We start from the raw sequence: 5,723 nt of genomic DNA, 5'->3' as shown, positions 1-5,723 counted from the left end.
GTAGGACCTTGTATTGAAAATGTTCTTTGCCTACCATGAAAAACCAGAAGAATCGTAGGTGAGCCGGATTAATAGTTATGTGAAAATACGTGTCTTATAAGTCGAGGGCTGCGAACCAACCTCCATCGTCTAGTGCCGTAAGGATGGAGGCGATTGTGATCATCCGAAAGCGTTGCTTGCGCAGGTACCGGTTGAGGCCTCGAAAATCTAAGATGGACCTCCCGCCTCCTGTCTTTTTCCCCGTGAGGAAGTACCTCGAGTAGAACCCTCTCCCTTGCAGTTGCTCCGGCACTCTTTCCACTGCCCCTATGAGCATGAGATGGTCTACCTCCTGCTTGAGCCTCGCTACGTGGGAGGCCTCCTGGAGGTGGGGCCTGGGTGGAGGTCATGGCGGTGGGAGCGACTGGAAGGGGATGGCGTACCCCGTGGCTATGATCTCCAGCACCCATTTGTCTGTGGTGATCCTTTGCCACTGGTTATAGAATGGTCGGAGGCGATGGTGGAATAACCGCTTCGGATGACCTTGCGATGGTAGTGATGGCGCAGCCCTGGATCTGTGTGCCAAACTTGTGGCCTTTGGCCCTGCCCCGAGGACGCACGGCTGTGTTGGGAACGACGCCTGGGAGTTCTGTACTGCTGGTGCTGTTGATGTCGCCCTTGCTCGTAACCCCTGTGGTACTGGGGACGCTGTTGCTGAGTTCGCAACCTCCAGGGCGATCTGAACTCCCGTCCTCGAGGCCGCGTAGCCTTCTTGCATGATGGCCTTGAGCACTGGTTTCTTGCCCTCTGGAAGCGAGTCCATGAGGGAGGTTAACCTAATGTGGTTATCGAAATTATGGTTCGCTAGATGCGCTGCGTAATTTGCCATTCGCAACAGTAGAGTGGAGGAGGAGTAGACCTTTCTGCCCAACAGCTCTAGCTTCTTGGCATCTTTGTCTGTTCCCCCACATTGCGACGACTCCACCACCAAGGAATTTGGTCGTGGGTGGCTGAACAGGAACTCCGTGCCCTTTGTCGGCACGAAGTTTTTTTTTTTTTTTTTTTTTTTTCCGCTCTCTTGTGGACAGGCGGAATAGTTGCAGGGGTCTGCCATATCATAGTGGCAGACTCCAATATTGTGTTATCAAGTGGTATTGCTATTTTGGAGGAGGCCGGAGGTCTCAGATTTTTGAGGAGCTTATGGTGTTTCTCTTGCACCTTAGCTGTTTGGATGCCTTGCGTGAAGGCCACCCTCGTAAAACAGCTCTTGGAACTGTTTGAGATCGTCCTGAGGATGGACGTCCCCCGGGGCCGTAGCCTCATCCGGGGAGGAGAGTGAGGAACCGCTGGGGTACGTCTCTCTGGACACTTCCGGTTCCTGCTGGTGATGGTACACCCTCTCACTAGAGGTTTGCGAGGGAAAATCTCGGGGTTCCATAACCAGTCCCCCCTGAGATGCTTGAGTCTCTGTCCCCGGTCGCAATTGCCCTCGGGGGTACGAGATCGTTTGTGGGGATCTTTCCCTAGTAGATAGCCGATGGTGTCTATGCCCCGCGTGGTAGGGGCGACCATGGCAGTATAGGCACTGTTATTGGGAAGGTGACCTAGGCCACTCCCTTGGTGCATACCCTCTGCGTCTGGGGGAGGGCTGGAGAGAGCGATTTTGCATAATAGTCCAGCGGTTCAAACCCCAGGAAGGGTGAAGGTGGTCCCAGCCAGGGTGAGGCTGGTTGCAAAAAATGGAGAAGGGGGCTCCGGGTAGGCTAGTGGGGACCCCTGCCTTCTGGTTGGAGTCTGCAACATAAGCGGAGGGCTGTGAGAAAGCAACTCCATAGCCCTGTGCGGAGAGGGGCTGCAATGCCTCCTCTTGTGTGCAGCCTTCCCCCTCCCTTGAGGAGGTAACTCCGCCCCCTGACGTACAGGGGATCCCAGCCCCGTCCGCACCGAGCTCGGCACGCTCGAGGGCGGTGCCGCAGGTGCGGTGTCCTCCGGTGCCTGCAGGCTGCGTGCCTGCGCGCTCTGCACCGCCGGTTCCCTGGGGTCGGTGCCGCTGCCTGCGGTGCCGCCGGTACCGGCGCTTGTTTAGCCGCCGCCCTGCCTGCGGTGCGGGGCAGCTGGCTGATTATCGGAGGCTGAGCCCCTTCCACGTGGCTCTCCGTGCCGCCGCCGATCAGCTGTTGCTGCGGCTGGGGGCTGCTCGCTCCTCCCGTCCTGCTCGCTATTGTTGCCGGCAGGGATCGGGCTGGGGAGACTTTCCTCCGTTTTTGTGCTGATGGGGTGAGGGAGGCAGCTTTCCGTTTATGGGCCCCGGAGGGTCCCTCCTGCTGCAGCCACTCCGGCACGTCTGGCTGGAAGGCCTTATGAAAAGCAGTTTTAAGCCCCCGCCCTGCCTGCGGTGCGGGGCGGCTGGCTGATTATCGGAGGCTGAGCCGCTTCCACGTGGCTCTCCGTGCCGCCGCCGATCAGCTGTTGCTGCGGCTGGGGGCTGCTCGCTCCTCCCGTCCCGCTCGCTGTTGCTGCCAGCAGGGATCGGGTTGGGGAGACTTTCCTCTGTTTTTGCGCTGATGGAGTGAGGGAGGCAGCTCTCCTTTTATGGGCCCCGGAGGGTCCCTCCTGCTGCGGCCGCTCCAGCAAGTCTGGCTGGAGGGCCTTATCAAAAGCAGCATTTTAAGCCGCATCTCCCTGTCTCTCCTTAATCGCCTCTGGGCAGGACTCACATTTTTTAAATCCTGAAGAGGACATTGTTGGTGAGTCTTTCAGTTGTTAAGCGGGTACTTAGCACCTTCCCTGTGCTGTTTTCCCCGTCCGATGGCCTGCTGCAGCAGGAGGGCTGATTGCCCTATGCTCCTGGCCTCCGGCGCTTGTTACTGGGACTGGATTGAAGCTGTCCCGTTTGTAGTTTGTTTGTTGTTGTTTGTTTTTTTGTTTTTTTTTCCGAAAAATAACAACCGGCTAACTTGCAGTAGCCTAAGTACTGAAAAACTTTAAAGAAAAAACAGTTAAAGTCATTGAATACGCTACTTGGCCTTAGCCTAGTTCGGATTCCGTCTGCAGCCGACGGCGGTTAAGAGGAACTGGCGGGGACCGGATCGCGCACGTGGCCGGGAGCGCACGGGGGAGTGGCGCGCACCGGCGCATGCGCGGTCCGGCAGAAACTGCTTGGAAGATCCGATCTGCGGCGCCGGGCGAGCCCGACACCTAATGTGGAGCACCCACGGGGACACTCGAAGAAGAATTGTACATTGTTTAGGTTTGTCTGCAAATGAAACAGTCTGAGAGATGGTACAGATTGACGACTAATGTTCTTCCAACATCCAAGATACGGAGGGCATTTTTCTCTGTGGTCTGATGTGGCTTCTGTAGAATAAGGGGGCAGAGGGAGGGACTGGGAGAGAACAAATAACCTTGATACTATGACATTCAGAAGATACTTTACCTTGAAACTTAGGATGTGGCCAAAAAGAAAAGGTAAAGGGGTAGGTCTGCCATTAAAGCCCCTATTTCCACAACTCTAAGTAGAAGTGATGACCACTAAGAATGCTGTCTTTATCAATAGGGAAAGTAAGGATCATGCAAGGAGATTCAAAGAAGATTTCATAAGGTACTTAAGAACTAAGTTTAGAACCCATGTCAGGGTAGATTCATTAATTTGCAGAATAAGATTCATCAGTCCCTTGAGGAATCTTGCCACTGTGGGATGGATAAATACTGAGAATCCCTCTACCTCTGAATGAAAAGCTGTGATACCCATTGAGTGACAATTCATGGAAATTGCAACAAATACTCAACAGCACCAGCAAGGTTAAGGATGAACAGGAGTTAACACTGACAGACATGTCAATGGTGGGATCTTTTCTCTTTTGAACATTTCTAGTAGATACCCTTCTGCTGTTTAACAGAACCTATTGTGCCTCTGCCAAATGGGGGAGAACTGTCAAGGAACCAAGCTCTGAGTCAAAGAATTCTCCTGTTGGGATGGAAAGATTGTCCAAAATCCTGAGACAGTGGATGGATGTGTACAAGGTCAACTTGAGCTTGCAGAGCTGGAGCTAGCCATCTCTGGTTGCAGAATGAGACACTTACCTGGGATAGATTGGGGTGATTATCCTTTAAAGACCAGCAGAGGGCTGCCGTGAAGAAGGCAGTAGTAGTAGTAGGCATCCTTCAGTCTGCATAGACTATGGATCGCGCCCTTTAAAGTTTCAATTGAGGACTTCATTTACAGCATCTATTGTGACCATGAAGACCCACACAAGAGTGACAGTCCTTGCTGCATCTCTTGCAGATGTAGTGGGTGTCTGGCAAGTCCTTATTGTGCTTTCTGTGCGCTCGCTCAAGGAAAAATTTAAAAAAAACAGGAGACAGCCTGCAGACAGTGTGAAAGGCTCCTACAGGGAAGACCATGAAACCAAGGGCAGGGACAGTAGGCTTGCAGAACTTTTGGTGGTGCCCAAACCCCATAACCCTATCCCTCCCCTCCATTTCCATCAGGCTCTGGGGTGAGAGAGAGTTTGAGTGGAGGAAGGGAGCAGGCTCTGGGAAGGAGTTTCATTGCTAAGTCCAGGCTCTGGTCTAAGGCAGGAGACTGGGTGCAGTGAGGTTGCAGTGGGCATCTCTGGGGTTGGGGGACTTTGGGTGGACTCTGCCCTGGGACAGAGGATGGGGTGCAAGACTGAGTGAGGGATAGAGGCTCTAGGAGGGAATCTGGAAGCAGGAGGGTGGGTGGAGAGAGTATTGGTTCTGTGCAACCCCCTGCCCCATCTGCCACCCTGCATGACTTTCAATGCCACAGGGCTCCTCCCCTACACCCAACAGTGCAAAGAGATTGGGCAACTCACTGCTTACCGCTATTGGTATATTCCTGCTGCCTCTGGCAGGGGGTTGGGGTTTGTGTGTGCTGTTGTCAAGTCCAGGATCAGCACATAAGGAGCTTCCTACTCACATGGGCCAGCAGGCAGGGCTGTGACATTCAAAGGGGTGGAACTGGGGGAGCACTGAGGGCAGGCTGTGGGAGAGACTTAGCTCCAGACTTTGATGGAGCTGGGCCAAGCAATATTCTTTATGCCTGTAAATCACAATCCCATATAACTTTTTGCCCATGATCAACGATATGGATCACCTCAATAGAAAAGGAGGCTGCTGCTTGAGACATTGACAGATAGGACTTGGCCCTAGGCAAGAATCAGAAGGCAGCTGTATTTGAGAGAAATAAATTTTGTTGAGTACCAGGAGCTGCTACTACAAGAGACCATTACTAGGAGAAAGTTTTTTTGCCTGAGCGATTTTGACCTATGACCTAGCCCTTGGAAGCAGGGCTGGGGAGTGCCTCTTCAAAGAGAGTGACTATGCTTAGCATGTCAGCACTCAGTACATAGGACCTTCAGAAGGCAATGTTTCATGTGCCAAGTCTGTGAGTTAAGGGGCCTGGAAGTGGGGACAAATAGTAGGGCACAACACAGATCTCTGGTCATTAGGGGTCCTCAAAAGGCAGTGGTCCATTTTATAGAATGAAAGTCTGTGGTGGACAGCATACTGAACTTCTTGAGCTGATATGGCACAGGAGGAAGGTTATAGTGCTGTTTTTCTTAAAGCCCCACCTCCTGGAGCCAAGGAAGGTAGGTGTTGATTTCAGCCTTCACTCTTCATGATTGTGAAGGTTCAAAAGGAGACCCTAGGGCCCCCTACTATTAACTGAAAAGCAATTCCTTCACCTCTTCATCCCCCACCTCAAAAGCCCCACAAAA

The sequence above is a fragment of the Carettochelys insculpta genome, chromosome 1 (genome assembly GCF_033958435.1).
Source record: "Carettochelys insculpta isolate YL-2023 chromosome 1, ASM3395843v1, whole genome shotgun sequence".
Lineage (NCBI taxonomy): Eukaryota > Metazoa > Chordata > Testudines > Carettochelyidae > Carettochelys > Carettochelys insculpta.
The sequence above is the reverse complement of the archived record's forward strand: the minus strand, read 5'-3'. Positions refer to the sequence as shown.